The 24,981-nt window shown below is 38.9% G+C and overlaps 1 protein-coding gene and 1 pseudogene across 2 annotated transcripts in view; one reads left to right on the forward strand and one right to left on the reverse strand.

Annotated features, from left to right (window-relative positions):
* The window catches only part of LOC137817358 (uncharacterized), a 51,590-nt gene extending 32,752 nt beyond the window's left edge, over positions 1-18,838 (reverse strand). The window contains exons 1-4 of one of the 2 annotated variants that reach the window (XR_011081954.2): positions 18,633-18,838; positions 18,315-18,492; positions 17,875-18,169; positions 17,091-17,678 (exon numbers count right to left, since the gene is read on the reverse strand). The gene's annotated coding sequence lies outside the window, so the exon portion shown is untranslated. Of the gene's footprint in view, positions 1-17,090; positions 17,679-17,874; positions 18,170-18,314; positions 18,493-18,632 lie in introns of those variants that run through there. The other variant, XM_090302729.1, reaches the window with a different exon arrangement.
* On the forward strand, positions 724-23,873 carry LOC137817350 (uncharacterized; annotated as a pseudogene).
* The last annotated feature ends 1,108 nt before the right edge of the window (positions 23,874-24,981 follow it).

A 24,981-nucleotide genomic window follows, 5' to 3' on the forward strand; every position in this document is an offset into this window, starting at 1 on the left:
TAGGTTTGATTGCTTAGTGGATTTCCTCAGTGGTTTCTGAGAAGACTGGATGTAGCTCTGGGTTTAGAGTGAACTAGTATAAACATCTGTATGCATTCTCTCTATCTTTAATCTCTTTTAATTCAGTTTTAATATTTGCAAACTGGTATAAACAACCGATTGTTTCTGCGAAACAACTGATTATTTTTCTAGTGTTGTTGTTTTTGCTTGTTGTTTTGGCAAACTGGATTCTTTATCAATTGTTTCTTGAAGTAATTTCATTGTTGACTTAAAAGTTTGCGAAAACCCTCTTTAAACCATTTACCCCCCTCTAGTTTAAAGCCATATATTCTAACAATTGGCATCAAGAGCTTGGTTCTTGAAAGTTATTCAAGTTTGATCCGAAAATCTTTTTCAATGGCTGAAAAGTTTTCTTTTGGGGAAGGTGCATGTTTAAACAAACCATCTTTGTTTTGTGGTATGAAATATGATTTATGGTGCATAAGAATGAAATTCTTTGTTGAATCTTTAGATAGGAAAATCTGGAATGTCATTACAAAGAACTATCTCATGCCTATATCTGAAAATGATTCCTTTGAAACTGAACATCTTAATTGTATAGCTATGAACATCATTGTATCTGCACTTGATTCTAATGAATTGCTCAAGGTTTCAGAATGTAGTTCTGCCAAAGAAATGTGGAATACCCTTGAAGAGCATCACAAGAATCCAAGGAGTGCATTGATGGAAAAAGAAGAATCTTCTGCTGAATCTCTCTCTTCAGAATCCAAAAAGAAGGGTCATGTTAAAACTAAATGTCCCAACAGAAGGAAGAGAAACTTCAAGAAGCACAAGAAGAAAGGTAAATCAAGAAGAGCTTATAATGATAAAAGCTCATCATCAAGTAAGGAAGAAAAGGCAAACTTATGCTTAGTTGCTGAAGATGATGATGAATCATGTAGCTCAAGTAAGGTAAGTTCATGTGCTTCTTTAAATGAACAAAATTATAGTGAATTGCTTGAAGCTTTTCAAGAAATTCATGATGAAGCTAATCGATTGGTTCTTTCAAACAACCGATTGAAAGATCTTAACAGCTGGCTGGAAAAGAGAGTGAAATCACTTGAAGATGAGATTGAAAATCTAAAAATGATTTCAAAATTCTGAAAAATCATTTAAAAAATTCTTCTTGCAAGTGTGACACTCTCATTTGCGAAAATTGTGAAAATCTTGAGAAAAAGGTTTATTATCTTGTTGACACTGTGGACAAGCTTTCAAAAGGGAAATCTAACTTGGAGAATGTCTTGGCATCTCAAAGTTGTGTTTTTGGAAAGGCTGGTTTAGGTTTCAATCCACAGAATCAACAAGATAAGTTTTCAATTTTTTTTTAAGAAAGCCAGTAAAACAACCGATTGTTAAATCTAAACAACCGGTTGTTACATGCTTTTATTGCATGAAAAAGGGTCATTCGATTAGATTCTGCAAAATAAGAAAGTTCTCTGTTCCTAGAGGCTACATGAAATGGATTGCTAAAGGATGTGAGGTTCTAAATGAGAAAAACAAATCTATTGGACCAACATTTGTGAAGGGACCAAATCTTGTTGCTTGAACTCATGCTTGTGCAGGAATTCTAAAGAAGTGTGAAGGACTGAGTCATCTGATCAAGTTCTTGAAAAGAAAAAGACCAACATTGAAGCTGAATCAATGTTCTACATCTGTCCAAAATCCCTCAACAGTTAAAAGAGGCTTCTTAATCACAAAGCACATGGCTCATTGAAAGAACAACATAAAGGGTAAGACCTTCCTTTCTCTACTCTTAATTTCTGTTTTTAAGCTCTTAACTTCATTTGCTTTAAACCCTTTCTGCTCATGGTTAAAATTCAAAATCAGTTTTAACTGCCGCAGAAAAACAACCGATTGTTTCTTCGAAACAACCGATTGTTTTGAGTCTGACAGCACTGTAAAGAAATCAATTTAATTTCTATTTTGAATTTCTATCCGTTGCAGATCAATTTAAAGAGAGAATCATTGGTCAATGAACCTGTGTTGAAAGCTGATCACGTTCAGAAAGAAGTTACAACAGTCATAAAGGAATATATTCCAAAATCTTGGAAATTCAAGAGCCTTAATGACTAGTCAAAGATCACATGTGAAGACCATGTGATTTTCAGCTTTTTCTGACGTTTTTCTGTTCAGTGCAGGGTCAAGTCCTCTCTCTTTGAAAATCTGGTACCCACTCATAACATTGAATGCTTTTTGATTCTATAACAGCTATAAAATCTGTTGCAGCTGATCTCTTCCACAAGAACAACCAATTGCAAAATCTGTGAGTGAGATTTTCTCTGTTTTCTTCTCTGCCATCATGGACTCAACTCCTCCCACCTTAAAGAGAGTCAAAACTAGAGCTGTAAGGTCTGGAGGAAGGCTAGAAGTATGGTTTTCTGGAAACAATGATCTAATTGAGAGATATAGGTTTGAAACAAGCACCAAAGTGATAAACAACCCCAAGGTTGTGTGCTTTGATTGGCTGAAAAGCCAAATGCTTGATAATGTAAGGAGGCTACTCAAAGATCAATCTCTCATAAAGTTCCTGGAGATGAAGGGAAACATCTACCCAGATTATATAAGGGTGTTCTACACAAATCTCAAGTTTGAGGGAAACAACCTAGTTTCTCATGTAAAAGGTGTAGAAATGGAGATAACCCATGAGGTATGGGCTGCTGTTGCTGGTCTTAAGTTCTTTGGTCTCAAGATTAACAAGGGAAACCTTGGAGTAGTGGAGGATTTCAACAAAATCCAATACTACAAAAGTTGCTTGAATAACCAACATGCTCAAGTTAAGACTTGCTCGGTTGAAGGCCTAAAGTTTGATGAAAGGTTGCTAGCCCTCATTGTGACTTGGATTCTAACACCAAGGGGGAGTAATCATTTTGTTCTTACTGAGGAAGATCTGGTGTACATCTTCTGCATCATGAAGAAGATCAAAGTCAATTGGATTCACATCATCAAAGAGCACATGCAAAAGGCAATAAGGTTAAGTGACTATCTCTATCCATATGCTGTTTTGGTATCTAAATTTCTACTCTATTTTGAAGTGAACCTAGAAGATAAAACATTTGAGTTGGTCAAATCAACTCAAGAGTTGAACAATTGATCACTCAGCAAAATGGGTTTTACCAAAGTAGGTGGCAAATGGATTAGCAAAGATGGTGACTTTGGTGCCTCAACTAGTGTTGCTGCTGATCATGAACAAGATGAACCTGCTGATATGGATTTTCAACATGAAGATCTACCTGAAGCACATCAAGATGATGGACCTAGTGCTGGTACTGGGAATCAAGAAGAAAGGATGCAAACCATGTCTCCTTTTGAGAGACTCATGGTTAATAGGCTTGATAGCTTTGCGGAGAATCAAAGGAATCTCCATGATCTTTGTGTCAGCAATTTTCAGAGGATTGACAACAGGTTTGACAGCATGGATGCACGCTTCATGACTCTAGATGAACAGATCGAGGTTGTCCAGAACCAAATCTTTGACCTTCAGTTTGTTAATGATGATGAATGAAGAAAAACAACCGGTTGATGTACCGAAACAACCGATTGTTTTTGGTGAATGCATTAGTTTTATCTTTTTGCTGTTTTTGATGTTTAATTCTGATGTAATCAAAACAATTATCTTGTTTTATCTCTTCTCTTTGTCTATTTGTGAAGACAAATAGGGGGAGATTTATATGTTGTGTTTGATTTCAGTTTTTATGTTTTTCTGCAAAACAGTTTGGATAAGTGAAACCTTATAGGTTTTTGCTCCTATACTTGGCTGTTGTTTACTCTGATATTATGCTCTGAATTTCTGTATTTGTTTCTGTGTTAACCAAATATCATAAGTTTTATGTTTTGCTTAAAACTGTATCTTGCAGCAACTGCTTCAGATTCAATCAGGTACAACACAAGCATCAGGGATTTGTCTTCATCAAATAGGGGGAGATTGTTGAACCAAGTGGTGTTCAAGCTTGAAGAATCCAAACCCTTTGAAGGATGTTGAAGGCTTGACTGTACTTGTTGTTGATGAGCTGTCTTAGTTAGGATCTGGGGTAGTTTGAGTTTTGTAATCCACTCTAGATTGAATCCAAAGCTTAGGCATTCTCAATCTTTTAAAAGAAAAAGTGTTTTTCAAACTGTACCGTCCCGTACCCGGGCGTTGACTAAGACAAGGTCAAAGTCAACACCAGGGGCCAAAGTCAACACAAGGCGTCGCCTAGGTGAAGAGACGCTAAGTGCCAGCGTCGTCGAGAAAGAGGCGTCGCCTAACCAGGGCATTGCCAGATCAAACGTTACTAAAGCAAGGCAATCACAGTGTGGTTCCCCGATACCCATGGGTAGGAAAGACCATGGAGGGAGCGACGCCGTGGGGAGGCCTCAGGTCCCGATAACCCGGGGCAGTGATAAAGAGAAAGGAAAGGTAGCTTCAAGGCCATAGTGATAGCACCAGTGTAGGGCAGCCTGACTCGTGAAGTACCCCTGCCGCCCCAGAGACGCCTTTGGGACAGATACGACTCGAGAGGAAGGTCACGCCCAGGGTAGCCGGGTGCAGTGTACGAGAGGAAGGCAGATACGCTCTCAAAGTAAGTGACTAGATGATTGGGGGCATGAGTTGGCACCCAAAAAGTCACCCCTTGCGCAGTAGCACTCCCAGGCAGGAGGACTCACACGTAGAAACGTCCCCAACTGGGCAGAAACGCCCCCAGATGGGGTCAAGGCGTCGTGAGGCCCTCCACGTGTACAACAGCCAGGTCAGAATAGAAACACCCTTTAGTCAGGTACCAGGTAATTAAAGTCATTTAGCACAGTTTCTATTTTGAGCGTTTAAAGTACTATGATGGCTCTCGAGCGTTTCAACGTCTTAAATGCGCTACTTCTAATTAGACGCCTTAATTGAGCGCGTTACGTTTGTGATTAAAGGCGCTTTAAGGCGCTTTAAATGCTTGAGTAGTTTAAATAGCGCTGAGAATGTTTGGAACAGGGTTGGAACTTTTGGCAAATTTACCAGAACTCTCTAGTTGCTTGCTCGTGCCTTGAGGTTACGTACAAGGGACTGGGGGAAAGATCTTTGCCTGAGGGAGAAAACATACACACAATACACAGTTCTTTTTACCACCTTCAGAGTACCATACGCGGTGCTCAGAGACGGCGGTGCATAGGGCGCCTCTTTGTCCTCTTTTTTTGCAGGAATCCACAGGTAACCAGTGGGAAGGACTCCCTAGCTGACGGTTGAGGTCGCGCACGAAGACGTCCCGGTCAACCGGACGGAACATTTGGCGCCCACCGTGGGGCCGATATAAAACATCAGTCCCATCACAAGTTCGAGAAAATCTACCAAGTTACAGTAACGTTGGAGGAGGTTGGAGTTACAATGGCCCCCACCAGACGAGGCACAGCATGCGCAGCCCCAGCAGAACTATCCATGCAACGGGTCCTGGAGATAATGAGGGGGCTGCAGCAAGATATGGCGGAGTCGAAACTGGAACAGGAACGCATGCAGGCAGATCTCGATGCCTCACATGAGAGGAATGAAGAGCTCCACCGCGTAAATGAGGAGTTGCGCTAGGGCCTGAGAAATGATCGGGGACGGCATGGCCATGACGAGATGGAGAACCATTCCCCCCCAAGGGAGTTTTCCACTCCCTTCTCGCAGGAGATTCTAGATGCAGTGATCCCGAACACGTTCGCGGGACCCAAGGTGATCTTCACCGGGATGGATAAATGTGTCAGAGACACCATGAAGCAAGACATGCACAGTTAGAAAGCAATAAAGGCCGAAGTTTCTAGGGCAGTGACTCTTACATATGTACTTTTCGAGAGTTCCAGCGTTGAACTCCAAGCTGATCAAAGTGGCAGAGTCAAAACCTCCCGCCTCAGCAAGAATCCGGCAAGCTATTTGATCACTTGGAGCCAGCTTCTTGAAGGGTTTGGTTTTGAGGGCCCTCGCCTCTCTCACCCAGTACAGCGGAAACCCATCCAGAGCGTCAGGAACAAGGTCAGTGCAGCAGATCTTGAAGAACCGGCCTTTCCACCCGGTGAACGAGTTTTGGAAGGGTGTGAGGAGAACTCTCCCAGGAACGTTACTAAGAGTTACCCAGAGGTTGTGCCTCTGCCTCTTCACCTCAAAGAAGTGAAGAAAGAGGTCAACCGAGGGCGCACAACCCAAAAACCCGAAGAGGATGTCGAAGGCTTTGACAAAGGCCCAGCTGTTGGGGTATAACTGTGCCGGAGAGACATTGATCTCCGTCAGCAGTTCCTTCTCGAACCGGGAGAAGGGTAGGCGCACGCCGATGGTCTTGAAAACCACCTGGTACAGGTAAAAGAAGGGGACCCCTTCGTTGGCCCGTTTGTCTCCACATACTGGCTCCCCTAGAGTGCAAGGGAGCACAACAATGTCGTCGTCATGCCTCCTCGCGAAGGCCCGGTGATCATAGGAACATGAATCCCCTTTGTGTTCCCTTATGGCCCTGGTAGCGAGTAAGCATGAACATTCGTCAAGAAGTTCACTCGAAGCCCAAGGGTACAAGTCCTTGGGATTGACCCTGGGGGAAGCAACATGAGAAGACATTCTTTAACAAGATCAGGGATTGTCAAGGGCGTATGGCCCGCCGGAAATGCAAGAGTCGAGCAAGGGGAGTGAATGCTGGAAGAACCCTTCGTGAGAGAAGAAAGGGTGCAAGAAGAGAGAGCGTAAGTAGGTTACGAAGAGTGCAGAAATGATGAGAACGGTTTCAGAGTTTGAAGGGTTAAATAAAGCGGTTAGAGCGCCAAACGACGCGAATGGATGCACCGCACGATCGAGCCACGTGGCAGAAGATGAAAGGATGGCCCTGGCACCGCTGGTTAAACTCAGAAAACGTCGTATCAACAGAATACCCAGTGGTATGATGCGCCGTCGAAAGTGGATCAGGGGCACAGTAGGAGTCAGGATCAAATCGAATGACTGAACGTCCCATCAGCCATACAAGGAGCGCCACGTGGATCAAGTCGAATGACTGAACGTCCCATCAGCCATACAAGAAGCGCCACGTGGATGGCACGGGCAAAACCTTGAGCTCTTCGCTGTCCTCAAGCGTCGACCAAGGCCAAGGCCAAAGTCAATGTCAAGGTAAAGATAACGCCCGAGGCGTCGCCTGTAAGGACGCCAAGGGCGACGCCAGCGTGAGACGTCGCGGGCGTCGCCAACCAAAATATCAGCAGGGTCGCCTCCCCGATACCCACAGGTAGGAAAGACTGTGGAGGGAGACGAAATCGAAGAGGGCAAAGGTAGTTACTGGCGTCGCCTCCCCGAGACCCACAGGTAGGAAAGACTGTGGAGGGAGGCGGGACCACCAAAACGCCAGCGAATCACTGGCAGGGCGTTCCCCGATACCTATGGGAAGGAAAGACCATGGAGGGAACGACCCCCTCTCAAAGCACTCGGCATTTCAGACACCCGAGGACGATACGGCGCTGCTGTAGCAGGCCTCTCCTTAGGCGTGGGCGTCGGGCGTTAGGGATAAAGGGAAGGACCGTTTGGGTGTTAGAAACACCCCGTGGACGATACGGCTCCATTAAGTGAGCCTCTCCATGGACGTGGGCATTGGCGCGTGACCTTTCCCAGGCCTACAAGGCCGCCCAACGAAGTGAAAGAAGCGAATATAATACAAACAAAACAACCGAAGCACGCGAAGGCAAAAAATGAGGATAAGATCACACATGCAGAATTTTGTGTCGCGAGGACACGAAAGTAATCATAACAAAATTCTAGAGTTGTAGCAAGAGTGCAGATGATTCAAAGAATTACAAATTTGTCAGAGAAGGTTAAAACAAGTATAAAGGAATGGGCTGATGATCTAGGGGGGCGGCTCAATCGTCTATCTCCAAGGGCACGACCTTTCCATCAACAATGTGGTGAGTGGAATCGCAGCTGGAAATGTCAATCCCCGGATTCGTGCAGACTGCTTGAGCCAAAGCTTCGTGGAATCCCTCCTCGAAAGTACCCGCCATCTCCTGGATGAGGGCCTTTTTGTCCTTCTCTAGCTCCTCAATGGCGGCGTCCCCAGAGGCTACCTGCTTCTCCAAAGCCTCCTTTTCCACGCGAAGCCGACTGACCTCGACCTGTAGTTTGTCGTAGTCAGCGCGGAGAAGGCCCATAGCCTTGGCCTGGGTGGCCATTTCCCCCTCCATCAGCTCCATCTTGTCAGCCTGCTCACAGCAACGGTCCTTCAAGTCCTTTTGAACTTCTGCGTCAGCTTCGACCATTTCTTGCAGGCCCGTTAACTGAACTTGGAGGGCGACTTCTCGAGTATAAAAGTCAGCCTGGAGCTCCAATGCCTCTGCCAGTTGTCTCTCGGCTTCTGCTTTGGACTCTTGCGCCTGCTTCAGGGAGGTTTGGTAAGTTTCGTTCTGGCATCCCAGGGTTTTCTTCTCCTCCTCCAAAGCAGTTACCTTCGTTTCCAGGGCCTGGAGAGTTTGAGTTTGCAGGACAGCATTCCTGGCCTGGGCGCGCCATTCAAGGGCCACCGCCAAGAAGGCCCCCAAGTAGAAAGGCATGCCTTCCTTCCTGTCAGTGCCCTCTGGCATAGTCCCGCCACTGAAGCCCCTTATCAGATGCATGATTGGAGGAGGGATGGCGATGAGATCGGGGGCGGCAGCGGCAGCGACGGGAGCAGGGGAAGCAGAGACGTCTACCGGTGGCGGGGCGGGGCAGACTCGGCACCTTCTCCCCCTTCCTCTTGGACTGTTGTGGGTGGAAGTGAAGTCGCGCTTGGAGGGTCATCCATGAAGGGATTCCCTCCCTGGGGCAACGCCTCTAGCAGAAGAGGAACCCGCGCAGATTTTCTCCTCTTGAAGGGTACCACACCTTCTGAGTCCTCATCATCCGATAAAATTTCCAAGACCCGTTTCCCTTTGTCAATGGGTGTTGGAGCCAGAGATGAGGCTGCGGCTAGGGGAACGGCGGCGATGGGTGGAGGAGAGCTGGGAGTCTGAAGTGCGTCGGGGCTATGTGGAGATGACGGAGAGGGGAGCTTCGGCAGTGATCGGAGGTGGCGGTGACAAAGTTTGTGGGGGGATCGGAGCAGCAGCAGGGGCGGAGGAGGCGCTCGCCTTGGCGGCACGAGCCTCCTTCATCGCTTTCGCCAGCATCATTCTCTTAGAGGCGTCCATCACCGATCCTACACCAAAACAGACCAAACAGCAGAAATTAGGGCCAAATCAACTATGCAAAATTACAAAACGCCTAGAGGCGTGAGATGCAAGTAACATGGCACCATGAGAAACAGGGGAGGAAGCAGTGGGAACAAACACCCGGTAGCAGGGTGTTCACAGCAAAGGGGACAAGGGAAAAGTCTCCTTACCAAAGTATGTTGTCAGGGCGTGAGCATTGTACTCGCTAGCAACAAGCTTCAAAGTATCAAAAACGATCCCCAGCCCAGCCAAGGCCTTGCTTACTTCCCTGTCAGCAGGAGATAGCTCTTCCAGGGCTTTGGCCCTAAGCAGCTTAGGGCGCTCCGTCCAATAGAGGGGAAAGCCGTCCAAGGCTGTGGGGTCGTGCTTGGCACTGCACACTCTAAAGAATTTCCCCTTCCAGTTTTTGTAAGAGTTTTGGAAGAGGGAGAGGAGGATTCTGCCCGCGATCCCGGAAAAGCTTACCCAGAAGCTTTTCCCCTGCTTTTTCACCTCAAAGAAATGCAGGAAAACGTCTACGGAAGGGAGGATGCCTAGGTGTCCGCAAAGAATTTGAAAACCCCTTACAAATGCTCAGCTGTTGGGGTGGAGCTGGGCGGGGGCGGTATTAATTTCGATAAGGAGTTCTCTTTCAAAGGGGGTGAGGGGAAGACGCACTCCTACGCGTTTGAACACGGTCTGGTACATGAAGAAGAAGGCTTTCCCCTTTCTAGGTCTGTCGTCCAAACAAACAGGTTCCCCAGGCCTGCCGGGACGGACGGATATGTGGGCGTCGTGAGTGCGGCAGAAAGCGTTAAAGTTGTACAAATGGGGATCCCAACGGTGAGCTTCCAGGTCCTGGAAGGTAGTGAGGCTGGTACACTCGTTCAAGAGCTCGTCGGGGGCCCATGGGTAGTAGGCTTTGTAGTTGGACTTGGGGGTCTTGGGGGAGGAATCAGGCTCCGCGTTCGTGCGCGTCATGGTGTAAATAAATAGCTGGAGAAAGAAGAGAGGAAAAAGGTTTTAACAAGTGTAGCCATGACAGGAAGGGGAGCGAACCCCAGGAAACATCACCCACGCGAGAAAACCCAGAAAGAAGGAGAAGGGAACAGAGAAGGAAGGAGAAGCGGAATAACGCAGTAATGCATGAATGTCAACAGTCCCAGGCAGTTCAATAAATCATACAATGCGACGAAAGGGAAGAGTCGTGAGTATTCGAAAATCATACCTTTGCAATCAAAGTGAAGGCGGAAGAAGAGCACAGGAAGGAGAGAACAGCAATTGCAGAGAAAAGGGGTTTGAAGACGACGAACAGTGCAGAGACGCAGAGGGAATGAATGTAACAGTGGGGTGAGCGCGGGGTTTGGGGGTAACTTAAACGTTACATTTCGCAACCCAAGAGGCGCTAACTAAGAGTCGTGAGATCGTGCCACGTGTCAAAGGATCAATCGCCCAAGGGAAACGCAAGGGTCTCTAGAGGCTGGCCGTGCGATGGGCTACGTGGCGCGCAATCAAGGGTAGCCCCGAAAGGTGTTATCATCCCTGTTTCAGAGGATGTCCAATCAGTCATTAAGAGCGCTCCTATGGTTCAGAGAGTGTCACGTCAATAATTCGAGAATTGTTGAGTCAGCAGGGAGCGACACGTCATCAGGATGGCACGTGGACGGCGTGGGCGAGGCCTTAGTCTTTGCGCTGAAGACAAGTCTTCGGCTTAAGACTGGGGGGCTTGTGTACCGTCCCGTACCCGGGCGTTGACTAAGTCAAGGTCAAAGTCAACACCAGGGGCCAAAGTCAACACAAGGCGTCGCCTAGGTGAAGAGACGCTAAGTGCCAGCGTCGTCGAGAAAGAGGCGTCACCAAGGCAAGGCGTCGCCTAGGTGAAGGCGTCGCCTAACCAGGGCGTCGCCAGATCAAACGTTACTAAAGCAAGGCAATCACAGTGTGGTTCCCCGATACCCATGGGTAGGAAAGACCATGGAGGGAGCGACGCCGTGGGGAGGCCTCAGGTCCCGATAACCCGGGGCAGTGATAAAGAGAAAGGAAAGGTGGCTTCAAGGCCATAGTGATAGCACCAGTGTAGGGCAGCCTGACTCGTGAAGTACCCCTGCCGCCCCAGAGACGCCTTTGGGACAGATACGACTCAAGAGGAAGGTCACGCCCAGGGTAGCCGGGTGCAGGGTACGAAAGGAAGGCAGATACGCTCTCAAAGTAAGTGACTAGATGATTGGGGGCATGAGTTGGCATTCAAAAAGTCACCCCTTGCGCAGTAGCACTCCCAGGCAGGAGGACTCACACGTAGAAACGTCCCCAACTGGGCAGAAACGCCCCCAGATGGGGTCAAGGCGTCGTGAGGCCCTCCACGTGTACAACAACCAGGTCAGAATAGAAACACCCTTTAGTCAGGTACCAGGTAATTAAAGTCATTTAGCACAGTTTCTGTTTTGAGCGTTTAAAGTACTATGATGGCTCTCGAGCGTTTCAACGTCTTAAATGCGCTACTTCTAATTAGACGCCTTAATTGAGCGCGTTACGTTTGTGATTAAAGGCGCTTTAAGGCGCTTTAAATGCTTGAGTAGTTTAAATAGCGCTGAGAATGTTTGGAACAGGGTTGGAACTTTTGGCAAATTTACCAGAACTCTCTAATTGTTTGCTCGTGCCTTGAGGTTACGTACAAGGGACTGGGGGAAAGATCTTTGCTTGAGGGAGAAAACATACACACAATACACAGTTCTTTTTACCACCTTCAGAGTACCATACGCGGTGCTCAGAGACGGAGGTGCACAATTTCGGTGTTTCTTGTTGGCTGGCTTGAGCGTCGGAGTGCAAACGGCCGCTAGGGCGCCTCTTTGTCCTCTTTTTTGCAGGAATCCACAGGTAACCAGTGGGAAGGACTCCCTAGCTGACGGTTGAGGTCGCGCACGAAGACGTCCCGGTCAACCGGACGGAACACAAACTAAGTGAAAAACAACCGATTGTTTTGTCGAAACAACCGATTGTTTTGTCGAAACAACCGATTGTTTTATACTTAGATGTTTTGAGAAAATGTTGAAAACTGTTTTTCAAATGGTTGAGCTGTTAAAACCAAAACAACTGATTGATTCGAGGAAACAACCGATTGTTTGTTTTGGTACCATAACAAAAAAACTGTTTTAGCTTTGACTCAGCTTTAAATGCTTTAACTGTTTACGCTCCATTCTTTAAATGCTTTGACCAATCATTAAATGCAATGAATAAGTTTGTTAAGATTTGATAACAAACAATATCTTTGAATATATTCAGAAAAACAGATTTGAGTAATAAGATTTTGAATACAAGTTTTTGAGTTTTTCAAAGAGTTGAGATTGCTTAGAGATTGTGATTGATCAAAGAGTGTGAGATAGGATTTCTGCTTGTATTGATTTCATATTTGCTTTTGTAACAAGTGTAATCCTTGTATTATGTAAAACAAGTTGTTTGTGTGTTTGCTGAGAAGTGTTGTGTGTTCTTGAGGGGATCAAGATCAGCATTCTTAGTGTTGGTGTGGTTGACCAAGAGAAGTGTGTGTCTTGAGGGGATCAAGGTCACTTTCTTGGTTGTGGTGTAAGTGATCTAGGTTTGATTGCTTAGTGGATTTCCTCAGTGGTTTCTGAGAAGATTGCATGTAGCTCTGGGTTTATAGTGAACCAGTATAAACATCTGTATGCATTCTCTCTATCTTTAATCTCTTTAAATTCAGTTTTAATATTTGCAAACTGGTATAAACAACCGATTGTTTTTCTGGTGTTGTTGTTTTTGCTTGTTGTTTTGGTAAACTGGATTCCTTATCAATTGTTTCTTGAAGTAATTTCATTCTTGACTTAAAAGTTTGCGAAAACCCTCTTTAAACCATTCACCCCCCTCTAGTTTAAAGCCATATATTCTAACAACAAGGACAGCAACAAAGATAGGTATGGAAACAAGAAATCTAATGATTTTAATTCCAATAACTATACTTGTTTTGGTTGTGGTGAGCAAGGTCACATAAAGGCAGATTGCCCAAACAAAAGCAAGGAGAAAAAGCCTAGCTACAAGGAAAAGAAGAGCAAGACAAAGAGAGCCTACATAGCTTGGGATGAGAATGAGGTATCATCATCAAGCTCTTCATCAAGTGAAGATGAGAAAGCAAACATTTGTTTGATTGCTGAAGATGATGATGAATCTTGCAGCTCAAGTGAAGTAAGTTCTTGTGCTTCTTTAAATGAACAAAATTATAGTGAATTGCTTGAAGCTTTTCAAGAAACCCACGATGAAGCTAATCGATTAGTTCTTTCAAACAACCGATTGAAAGAACTTAACAGCTGGCTGGAAAAGAGAGTGAAGGCACTTGAAGAAGAGATTGAAAAATCTAAAAAGGATTTCAAAAATCTAGAAACGCATTTCAAAAATTATTCTTGCAAGTGTGACACTCTCATTTGCGAAAATTGTGAAAATCTTGAGAAGAAAGTGCATTATCTTGTTAATATTGTGGACAAGCTTTCGAAAGGGAAATCTAACTTTGAGAATGTCTTAGCATCTCAAAGTTGTGTTTTCGGAAAGGTTGGTTTAGGTTTTAATCCACAAAACAAACAAGATAAGTTTTCAAAAAGTTTTCAAGAAAGCCAGAAAAACAACCGATTGTTAAGTCGAAACAACCGGTTGTTACATGTTTTTACTGCATGAAAAAGGGCCATTCGGTTAGATTCTGCAAAATAAGAAAGTTTTATGTTCCCAGGGGCTTCATGAAATGGATTCCTAAAGGATGTAAGGTTCCAAATGAGAAAAGAAATCAATTGGACCCACATTTGTGAAGGAGCCAAATCTTGTTGCTTGAACTCATGTTTGTGCAGGAAATCTAAAGTGTGAAGGACTGAGTCATCTGATCAAGTTCTTGGAAGAAAAAGACCAACATTGAAGCTGAATCAATGTCCTGTATCTGTCCAAAGGCCCTCAATAGTTAAATGAGGGTTCTTGATCACAAAGCACATGGCTCATTGAAAAAACAACATAAAGGATAAGACCTTCCTTATCTCTGTTCTTAATTACTGTTTTTAAGTTCATTTTCATGATTAAATATCCTCTTTAAAATGTTCGTTTTCTGTGCAGGGCTTGGTCTAGTTTTTTCTCTCTGAAAATGTGGTACCCATTCATGTCATTGAATGCTTTATGTTTCTATTATTGCTATAAAATCTATTGCAGCTGATCTCTTCCACAAGAATAACCAATTACAACATCTCTTGCAATTCTTGTGTGAGCTTCTCTCTGTTTCTTCTCTGGCATCATGGAATCAACTCCTCCCACCTCAAAGAGAGTCAAAACCAGAGCAGTAAGGTCTGGAGAAAGGCTAGAAGGATGGTTTTCTAGTGATAATGATCAAATTGAGAGGTATAGGTTTGAGACTAGCACCAAAGTGATAAACAACCCCAAAGTTGTTTGCTTTGATTGGCTGAAAAGTCAAAAGCTGGATAATGTCAAAAGGCTACTCAAACATCTACCCACATTTGATAAGAGTATTCTACACAAATCTCAAGTTTGAGGGAAACAACCTTGTTTCTCATGTAAAGGGTGTGGATATGGAGATCACATATGATGTGTGGACTGCAGCAGCTGGTCTAAAGTACTGTGGCCTCAAAATCAATAAGGGGAACCTTGGTGTAGTGGAGGATTTCAACAAAGTCCAATACTACAAGAGCTGCTTGAAGAACCAAAATGCTCAAGTTAGGACTTGTTCGGTTGGTGGCTTGAGGCTTGATGAAAGGTTGTTGGCCCTTATTGTAACTTGGATTCTAACTCCAAGGGGGAGCAATCATTTTGTTCTTACAGAGGAGGATCTGGTGTACATATACTACATTATGAAGAAGATCAAAATAAATTGGATCCACATCATCAAAGAGCACATGCAAAAGGCAATGAGGTTAAGTGACTATCACTATCCATATGCTGTTTTGATTTCTAAATTTCTTCTATATTTTGAAGTGAACCTAGAGGATGAAACATCTAAGTTGGTCAAGTCAACTCAAGAGTTGAACAATGGATCTCTCAGCAAAATGGGATTCATCAAAATAGGTGGCAAATGGATTACCTTGGTGCCTCATCAAGTGCTGCTGCTGATCTTGAAGAAGGTGAACATGCTGTTGATATGGATTTTCAACATGAAGATCAACCTGAAACAAATCAAGATGTTGGACCCAGTGCTAGTGCTGGAAATCAGGAAGATGGAATGCAAACCATGTTTCCTTTTGAGAAATTCATGGTCAGTAGGCTTGATGGCTTTGCGGAGAACCAAAGGAATCTCCATGATCTATGTGTCAGCAATTTCCAGAGCATTGACAACAGGTTTAGAAGCATGGATGCACGCTTCATGACCTTAGATGAACAGATTGAGGCAGTCCAGAACCAGATCTTTGATCTTCAAAATGCTGATGATGAATGAAGAGGAAAAACAACCAATTGATATCTCGAAACAACCGATTGTTTTTGGTGTTTGTATCAGTTTTTCTTGTTTTCTGCTTCTGCTTTTTAATTCTGATGTATTAAGAACAATTATCTTTTTTATCTCTTCTTTTTGTCTATTTGTGAAGACAAATAGGGGGAGATTTATGCTGTATTTGGTTTTTCGTTTTCAATTTCTGCAAAACAGTTGTATGGGTGTAACCTTATAAGTTTTTGCTCTAATATTTTTGCTCTGATATTATGCTCTGAATTTCTGTTTTTGTTTCTGTGCTAACCAAATATCAGAAGTTCTATGCTTTGCTTAAAACTGTGTCTTGCAGGAACTGCTTCAGATTCAATCAAATATAACACAAGCATCAGGGATTTGTCTTCATCAAATAGGGGGAGATTGTTGAACCAAGTGTTGTTCAAGCTTTGAAGAATCCAAACCCTTTTAAGGATGATGAAAGACTAGTTGTGCTTGTTGTTGCTGAGTTGTCTTTTAGATAGGATATGGGGTAGATTTAATATGTAATCCACTCTTGATTGAATCCAAAGCATAGGCATTCTCAATATTTTTAAAAGAAAAGTGTTTTTTCAAACTAAGTGAAAAATAACCTGTTGTTTTGTCGAAACAACCGATTGTTTTACACTTAGGTGTTTTAGAAAAGGTCAAAAACTGTTTTTATGGTTGACTTGCTGTCAAAACCAAAACAACCGATTGTTTGTTTTGGTACCATAACAGAAAACTGTTTTGTGCTTTGACTGAGAATTAAATGATTTTCTAACTAGTTACGCTCCAGTTTTTAATGTTTTGACCAATCTTTAAATGCAATGAATAGTTTGTTAAGATTTGATAACAAACAACAACTTTGAATATAAAACAGTAAAACAAATTTGGGTTTTACAACAACAACACAAGTTTTGAGATTTTGAAAAAGTTGAGATTGCTTAGAGATTGAGTTTGATCAAAGAGTGTGAGATAGGATTTTCTCTTGTATTGATTTCAGATTTGTTCTATAACAAGTGTAATCCTTGTATCTGTTGAAAGAAACTTTTTGTGTGTTGCTGAGAAGTGTTGTGTGTTCTTGAGGGGATCAAGATCAGCATTCTTAGTGTTGGTGTGGTTGACTAAGAGAAGTGTGTGTCTTGAGGGGATCAAGGTCACTTCTTTGGTTGTGTTGTAAGTGATCTAGGTTTGATTGCTTAGTGGATTTCCTCAGTGGTTTCTGAGAAGATTGGATGTAGCTCTGGGTTTAGAGTGGACTAGTATAAACCTCTGTGTGCATTCTCTCTATCCTTAGTCTCTTTAAATTCAGTTTTAATATTTTCAAATTGGTATAAATAACTGATTGTTTAGGCGAAACCGATTATTTTGATTTTGAAATCTTTGTGATTAGTTGTGCACATGCAAAAGTCTGCTAAATTTTGGTGGGATTTAATTTTAGTTTTAATTTGTTAAACTGACAGCATTGCCCTTATTATACTTTGAGAGAGAAATCATATAATTTCATTAGACATGGGAATCAATTTTTAAATCAAATTGGTTTTATTTTTTTGTTAATTAAAATGCAGGGAAATAAAAATTTAATTTAATTAAATCTTAAGTTCGAATCATATCCTAATAGAGTTTTCCTAAAATGCGTCCAGTCTCGATGCATCTCTACAAGCAAATGTAGCATTGAAAATTAGCTTGGAAAACCCTAGGATTGAATGAATTCCAAAGTACTATTGCATCATCATGCGTAACATATAAGTATATAAAGAAAAGCAATAACCTAACCTAATAGGGAAAATAATCAAATATCGAATCACAAATCCACAGCACCACAAAGGAAACAAATAAACGCTCGAGGATGAAAAACAAAACCTGTCTTATTCCCTCACTCGTGAACTCCTCTCTGCCTGTTAGTAACCCTTCTTTGCACTCTCTAACCTATCCAGCTCCCTCACTTTTCGGTCTTGCCTCTGCCTTATGTTTATGCACTTAGAATTCTGCCTTCATTGACTATATTGTGCTGCATAATCTGTGTTGGTAGTGGGCAGTTTTCTTTCAATTTTATTTGTGTTTTGTTCTTTCAGTTATGCTGTCAAAAAAATCATGTTATGATATATCAATTATGGACTGGCTATATGTTAAGAATTTTGAATTATTGTTAAATATCGTGATTTAGATGTCATTTTTGTTATCTAAGTTATTTTTTATATATATGTATCTATTTACAGTATAGTTTTATGTTGTAGCTAGGAACTTATTATACATGTTATGATCCTGCAACTTACCATCATCCATTCTCTTCCTGATTCTTGGTAGGATCTCAATTTTGGCAGCATTGGGAGATGGTCTATTGCATTGCAGCAGGTCAAGATTTAGTTTTAGAAAATGTTTAACACATCATGTTTGCCGTTAAATTCTCTCCATAACTATTCCATCATCAGAAGTTTTCCAAACGATAATAATTGACATACCAAAACCAAAAAGCAGAAGAACTGCATATGAAGACAAGGTCAAAACCTCACATCTACAATGGCACCTTCTGCCTCAGACAGACTAGGTGAAATATTGAGCAAATCACACCTGAAATGACAACTTTAATTCAGAACATAATCATCATGCAAACAGAAAACTACTCCATTTTCATTGCCCCTTATTTTGGAGCATCTAAACAACAGTAAAAGCATAACATGAAAATGAAGAAAAAAAATAGCGAGAAGACACATACAGGCGGAGCTTCCCTTGCCGTTCATGTTGAACAGTGAATCCAGAGGGTAGGTAATCCTCAATGTTGGGCCGATCAAGGTCCAATTCAGAACTCGACGATTTGAGTTTCCCAGTCCTATTCATCTTTGTTACGCTTCCACAACAACCAAAATGGCGTGACTAAACTAGACCCTTAGATCCTGAAACACGCACGGTGAAAAAATAACTGATTCAATAAAATCTTCAAAGAGTTAGTCAACAAATTTCACCATAATTCTATAATTTAATTCCATCAAACAGCTTCAATGCAATGAAGTAAAAAAGAAGAAAAAAACCCTACTGTAGGAGATGGCATTGGGAGGAAATCCCGAGAAAGAGCTCAGGATCTAGGGAATAGAAAAGGGATGGGAAATTGCGGAAACCAACTGTAACGAGATGATGGAACCAAGAGTGTCATGGGCATGGCTGACTGTAATTTCCGGGATGAATGAAGGGAAATTTTGTCCTAACCAAATACCATCTCATTCGAAGTCGCAGGGGGAACATTCTAATTTTTCAGGTCTTTTATATATATATATATATATATATATATATATATATTTTGCTTCCCTATACAATTTTGCAATGTAATACTTTTTCTTTTCTCTAACTTCTCTTCCTTTCTCTTCTTTCAAAACTTTCTTTTCCATAAAATATCAATATTTTTTTAAGAAAAATATAAATAATTTAAATAAAATATTTTTTATTTAGTATTATTTAAAATATCAAAATATAATTATATATTAAATCATTAACACTTACAAATTATTTCTAATTATTAATTATAATAAAATAATTTAACAAATAAATACTTTAATTTATTTAATTAATTATCAATTAGAAATTTAAAATTATTTATATAATTAAATATGATTTAATATATATATAATTAAAAAATAAAAATAAATAAATTGGCAGACCAAAATCAAACTATTAAATTATATCAGGTGAGTTGTTTGTTTTATTTTTAATTATAACGGTAAATCACACTAAAACAAGTCGTACTGTCCCATATACTTATTATTAGGTAACATTTATTTAAGAAAGCAAAATAAATAAGTTTTCCATTATATTGATTTATTCCATCACAACATAAATGTTACTTTATTCATAAGAAAATGTTAAGCATTACAATATTGTTTTTGGTATATTATTTGTTTGATTGAAATTAATTTTTTAATAAAAATGCTAATAAACATATATTTATTTACCAATGTTAAATTGTTTGATTTTGTTAATTATTATATAAAATAAAAATAAAATTAAAAATATTAAACAAAAGGATAGTACAATGGCGAAGCCATCTAATTTGCGATTATTAGTATTACGAGAGAAGAAATATAAGGGTGGAAAAGAGAAAAGAGAAAGTAGGATAAAATGAAGTGATATGTATTATTGTAGAATTTGGAAATTACATTGTCCTGAAAAGGGAAGAAAGATGGTAAAAAAGGAAAATTAAGGTATCTTTAAGCCATAGAGAGCATCTGCATGTTTTGGCAAGTCAAACTTTGTATGAAAGTAGAGAGTTAGTTTTATTAAAAACATGGAGAGTGACTAAACTATTGGACCCTGCATGATGACTTCTTATGCCACTATTATCCAAACCTAGGGACTCAGAAACTTTATCTAAACCACCATGAAAGTTGGGAAAAAATCTGATTAGATGTTTAACATCGTATACTTTATATCCAAAGAAGAATTTAACTAGTTGAAGAAAGTCACACAAGTTGGTAGATAGAAATGGTTGCATATAAAAAAAGCGTTGACTCATTATCTTTACCATGTACCCAAAATCTTAGGCACTATGGAAAGAAATCCATTGAATATTATTGTTGCAAGGGAGTCCTGAAAGCATCATCAGCTCAGCGAATCGCACAATGCTCACTCCAAACTTTCGATTCTTATCAAAACTCATGGATGCATTTGATATTCATCTTCATCCCTTTTAATTGTTTGTTGCGTCCTCTTCTAATTCCATGGTTCATTTTTATGGTGAACATTAAAAGATATCTCCTTTTTACGGTTAATTTTTATTTTGATATATTTCCAAATCCACTGTATATTCAATCACCGATTGAAGATTTTTTTCCTTTTTTGCATTCTAGGGTTTTCGAGGGTTTAATCGTAAAAGGTACTGAATTTTGACCTCCTCTTTGGATGCATTTGATATTCATGTTCATCCCATTTAATTGTTTGTTGCATGCTATTCTCATTCCATGGTTCATTCATTTCATATTGATGTTCATATTTATTTTCATTTTGATTTTGTCCTCTTTCATATTGATGTTCATCAACATTTTTGGGTAAACTCTAATATTTATGCCAAGGCATTTTTTGTTTTTTTGTTTCTAGGCTTCTCTGTTCTAAATTTCTAGGTTTGTTTCCTGCTATTCTGATTTCATTGTTTATTTAATTTCATATTGATGTTCATTCTAATTTTGTCCTCTTTCATATTGATGTTCATATTGATTATGGTAAGAATGTTATATGCTTATGGGATGAGAATTTCTTTTTTGCTTACTTGATGCATTCAACTACTTCCATAGTCTTTGTTCTCTGTTTCTTATTACTTTTTCAGTTTTGTTGATATAAAGGTTTCTTAGATAGGAAGTTTTCTTAGACATTTACAAGATCTTCATTTCTTCTCCTCTTTCAGATTTCTCAGATATTTACTTCAGCAAGTAATCATTATCATATATTATTATTATTAATTATACTGTGAATGTTCTCTATTCTTTATACACTGCCTTCAGCATATTAATTTATTTTTTCAATGCAAATTTTTTAGATATTTGTTGCAGCAAGTAATCATTATGAGAACATTAAATTATTGGGATTATGAGAATTTTGAAATTTTTATATATTCTTTATTTTTTTTCTTTTCCCATATATTGTGACAATACTCTGTGCTTTATACACGACTTTCAAGATCATTATTTCTTCTTTTCAGATTTAGTGCAGCAATTAATCATTATATATTATATTTTATACGGTAGCCTTTTTCTATTCTTTAAACCCTGATTTGAACACATTCATTTATTGTTAATGATTTTCTTTATTTAGTTCTTCTTTGTGTCACAGTACTCATTGTTTTTCTAAATTTTAATTATTTTTTACTTTTTCAAAATAAATAAGAACCAATTCTTCTATATAAATAGATGTGTGGTATGTTCTTCGGAGTCGCATTTAGTATCAGCATTTGCAGTCTACATTTTCCTTTTACTTAAAAAGTCAGGCTTACAATGTATTTGTTATTCAATCAGAGATATCAATCTAGAGAATGAAAATTGGATTCTGATAGCAAGAGTAATTCGATTCTGGTTTGTGTCGGACTTCAAGAAAAGAAAGTTTCCATTCTCAATGGAAATGGTGATTCAAGATAAAGAGGTCAATTGTTTTATCATTTCCTTTCTTATTGTTTTGTACTAAATATATCAATATCAATTATTCTAATCATGGTTAATCTTGAATCTTCTTTTCCAGGGCGATAGAATTCATGTTTTTGTTAGAAAAACACTAATTTATAAATTTTAAAATAATATTTTTGAGGATAAGGTTTATTCCTTCAATTTCTTTAGTGTGACAACTAATTCAGGATCTTATAGAACAACCCATCACAAGTACAAGATTAATTTCCAGTTTGGAACTAAGGTAAGCTGTGTATGTAATGATCTGGTATCATGTGCAATACCTCAGTACACCCCAATGTCTGTGATAAGAGTCCCTGGTTTTGATACTGATTATTTAGTTGGTAAGTTTACTTATAATGGTTTTGGTTCAACATATTTGTTTCCATATGTTATTGGTTTACTGACTGGTGTAGGCATTGAGAGGGAGATTAATAGAACAGGCTCATCAACAAAGTTAAATGTGATTTCCATTGAAGTTGATGGGTAAGCTAAAATTTCGTAGTACAACCATTCCAAAATTTGTTTTACACAATTCAAATTTTATTTGCAACAGCTTGCGCATGGAGTGTACATTATTTGGCAATTATGTTGATGAGCTCAATGCATTTTTGTCATCTGGAGAGTTGCAAAATGTGGTCATCAGTTTGCAGTTTGCTAAAGTCAAGATTTCCTAGGGTATGTTTACTCATGAAACTTATTTTTTTTATTATGCTACTTAAATTTATGTACTTATAACATAATGTATTTTATTTTGATTGTAGACAAGGTTTGTTTGCAAAATTGCTTGGATTGTACAAAATTAATATATAACTTACAGTCTAAAGAGGCAAACGAACTTAAAAAAAGGTTACTTCAATACGTACTTTGTCATTCAGTACTTGAAAATTATGACACGTTCTAACTACAAATTTAACATTTGTAGGATGATGGAAAATACAGATTCTCCTACTCAAGGACTCAGTCAGTTGTGTGATTCTGGAAAACAGAATGTTGATGATGAATTTATCCACTTGATTCCAAGAAACATTATTCAAGGCCTGAAAGATTGCAAGGAAGTATCATTATATTTTTTTTATCAAAATTTAATTAAATTAATTATGTATGCTTTAACTGCAGAACCTCTTTTTTGTTTTCAGGAAAACACTTTTGTTGTTTTAGCTACTATAAAACATATTGTAGTTGATGATGAATGGTGGTACACGACTTGCTTATGCAATAAAATCGTTTACTCGGATTCGAAAATGTTTTTTTGTGAGAAATGTAATAAGCATGTTATGAAAGTGCAACCAAGGTATTCTTTGTAAACGCCATCCTTTTTTTTTCATTACTTTCTATATTAGTAATATCTATTGTATTATATTTCTTAACCTTTTATTTATATTTTATATTTCAGGTATAAGCTGAAGGTACGAGTAATGGATGAGACAGACTCCACCACTTTTGTTCTTTTTGACAGGGATGCAACTACATTGATCAATAATTATTTGAAAGTAATGACAAGGTAATTTTCCAATAGTGTATATGTCTATTGATGCATATATGAAAAGGTTATTGTATAAATTAATATACTAATATTTTATTTTATTTTTAATTTCTAGAACGCTGACTCTAGTGTATTACTCAAAGAATTTGGTCTTTTGATAGACAAAGTCATGTTGTATAAAGTTGGTTGTGTTAAAGATCAAGCTAACAGGTTTGACCAATCATTCCGTGTCAAAAAAAATTTACTAATGAGAGTATTATCCAAAGATTTTCTCATGGTGGTTCTGAAAGTGTGGTATGTATTTTATTATATTTTGTGTTGCATTTTATTTCTAAATTAATTATGTATATCTTTTAATTTAATTTTTATGTTGACAAGGAACCTCATACTCAGAGGAAAAGACTATGCAGTATTAAAGATGTCGAACAAAACAATTTCTCTATAGAAGTTCCTCAGGTATTTTATATTTAAATGATTAGTTTAAAAAACTAAATCTTACTAATATTTCTACTTCATGTTGTAGGATTTGTTTAAAAAAAATTTCAATGAAATTGTTGATTTGCATTCTGAAACTGTTGACTTAGCAAGTGACAGTCAGTTAAGTGTTGAAGTGGTTCATCCAGGGCTTACCCTCGCACACAGCCGATGATGATGTTCCATTAAGGGTATTAAGGAAAATATAAAGATCGAAAAGGGAGTACTATGAAAGATGATTTTTTATGTATTTCTGTCACTCTTGGACAGTTTTAGTTTGTATTTGTAATTTTGTTTACTCTTTCTAATTTCTATTCACAATATTTTATGATGTATGAGTACAATTACTTTTTAAAGTCTATTTATTTAATATTGTTGATTTCATCATCGAACCTTATCTTTAAGGTACGTAATTACTTTATAGTTAATTTTGGCCTTCTACTTAAGAATTTCACTTAGTTTGTGTGTAATTAATATAATGACTTATTTTTTTGGAAGAATGTTAGGCACATAATCTTACAGTTTGTCAATTATGTTATAATTATTCCAGATATTATTTATCAACGACTATAACTTATCTGTTCTTCCATTTTTTTTTGAGATTATTACAATAACATTTTGCTTTCATAGGAAGTATTATTACATGTATGTATATTTGCTTACAAAAGTTATTTATACATGCTTCAAAATTAATGTGCTCGTTCAATTATTTTGCACATTTATCTTTTATATGTGTTTTTAATCATTTTTTTAGAAGTCATAATGATTTTACTCTTTTTAATCCTTATTTTATATTTATGATTGTACTCACATTTTTGTGTAAACTAAGTTATTTTTAATTAATAATGTGCATTAAATAGCTGTCAGAATTGTGGTCGTTCCCTATCCCTTATACACTCTTTTCAACGTAGACTTTTAGTCTTCCTAGGTATTTCTCTTATATATGGCAACAAGTAATCATTTCAATATATAGATAAAGTAGTTAAAAATTATAAGTATATTTGTTTTATTATTAAATTATTAGATAGTAAAAATTATATAGATATATTATTATTTTCAATTATGTTAAGTGTTTGTTTTTTTCATATAAATACTAATTATTAGTAAATAAAATTACACTATTGACTAATATTATTATCATTTGTTTTAAAAATTAGAATAATTGTAATAATTATTATTTCATTATTGTTTAATAAGATACTTGAACGACAAGTATTCTGTTGTATAATGCAGTGGAAAATTGAAAGGTCATAAAATACAATGGTGTAACAATAATTACAGTT

This window comes from Phaseolus vulgaris, chromosome 5 (assembly GCF_051622355.1).
Source record: "Phaseolus vulgaris cultivar YP4 chromosome 5, ASM5162235v1, whole genome shotgun sequence".
NCBI lineage: Eukaryota > Viridiplantae > Streptophyta > Magnoliopsida > Fabales > Fabaceae > Phaseolus > Phaseolus vulgaris.